This window comes from Hipposideros armiger, unplaced genomic scaffold (genome assembly GCF_001890085.2).
Source record: "Hipposideros armiger isolate ML-2016 unplaced genomic scaffold, ASM189008v1 scaffold_2476, whole genome shotgun sequence".
Classification (NCBI taxonomy): Eukaryota; Metazoa; Chordata; class Mammalia; order Chiroptera; family Hipposideridae; genus Hipposideros; species Hipposideros armiger.
The window spans coordinates 32,015-33,278 of record NW_017733805.1 but is presented as its reverse complement, the minus strand read 5'-3'; the positions used below and the strand labels follow the sequence as shown (position 1 = coordinate 33,278).

At 57.4% G+C, this 1,264-nt stretch overlaps 1 long non-coding RNA gene across 1 annotated transcript in view; it reads left to right on the top strand.

Moving 5' to 3' along the window:
* Nucleotides 1-47: 47 nt before the first annotated feature.
* The window catches only part of LOC109378679 (uncharacterized), an 8,572-nt gene continuing 7,355 nt past the window's right edge, over nt 48-1,264 (top strand). The window contains exons 1-2 of the long non-coding RNA XR_002123037.1: nt 48-276; nt 449-520. This is a non-coding gene — a long non-coding RNA (uncharacterized LOC109378679). The remainder of the gene's footprint in view (nt 277-448; nt 521-1,264) is intronic.

The following is a 1,264-nucleotide window of genomic DNA, read 5'->3' as shown; positions in this document are numbered from 1 at the left end:
GGTCTGCAAACACAGATGGTATCGATGCACCGTTCCTAGTAATAGAATCGTTCTTAACAATAGACCATTTGTTATGTGCTCATCTACGTGTCCGGGTTTGGCCGTCACCCTCTGGTAAAAACTCAGTAACGGGGAACTCGTTATAGCTCCTTTGTCAGGATCCCTGGGGAACGTCAGTGTTTCTGTCTCGTAGGAGCCCTTCTGGCTCGGACCCCCAAGAGCCCACCTACTACAACGTGCCAGCCTGCCTAGAAATGCAGCCAGTGTACAGCAATGGTAGGACCCAGGACACCACCTCGGGCAGGGCCCCCGGGGGGTGGCCTGGGAAGGGAAGGGGTGGTGCCGAAGCCTGGAGGCTGCAGTCCCTCCAGAGAACAAGCCCCTGCGGGGTGGGGAGGCATGCAGACAAGAGCTTCAGAGTCCTCTCAAACTTGAACTTCTTTCCTAGTAAATCCGAAAGGAGGAGGAGACGTGGTGTACTCGGAGGTCTGCAGCGTCCAGGGCAGAAACAAACGCGCTGGTAAGAGCTGGAGACCTCCCTTTGGAGTCAACTGCCCTGTGCAGCTCAGACCCACCCCTTCCTCAGCCCCGGGCCACCAGACTCAGCGCCACCCCTCACGGGTCACTGGGCTTCTTAGCTTGTGCCCACCGGCACCGCGGGGCTCACCCAAGCCCAGCAGGTGTCTTGGTCTAAAATGAGGCAGCCACTTAGCCCCTCTGTGCCTCAGTGTCCCCGTCTGTAATGACACAGGGCTGTCATTGCCTGCCCACCTGACTGCCTTCCTTGCTGTGACAAAGGACGCAGGCTTGGTGGGATTAAACGGCACGTGTGTTACCTTACTGTGCTGTGCGTCAGACGTCCGACACATGCCTCCTGGGCCACAATCCGTGTCACCAGGGCTGGTTCCTGCTGGAGGCTCCAAAGCAGCCTATGCTTTCAAAGGACGCCCGTTTGCATGGCGCACGGCCTCCTTTCTGCACCTTCAAGGCCAGAAAGCTGGCATCTGTCTCACTGTTCTCTCACGGTCAGTTCTCCCTCTGACCAGCTTTGACCAATCAAAGGTTCTCTGATGTTAAAGTTCTCCTTAAAATCGCGCCCGGACAATCCAGGATACTCTCGCCGCTTCAGGGTCCCGAATCTGAGTCACACGGGCCAAGTCCCTTCTTCCCCCAAAGGCCATAGAGTCACAGGTTGAGGGACTGCACGCGGGCCCTTGGGGCCTGACTCTGCCTGCACTGTGTCCTAGGCTGTCGTGAGGATAGA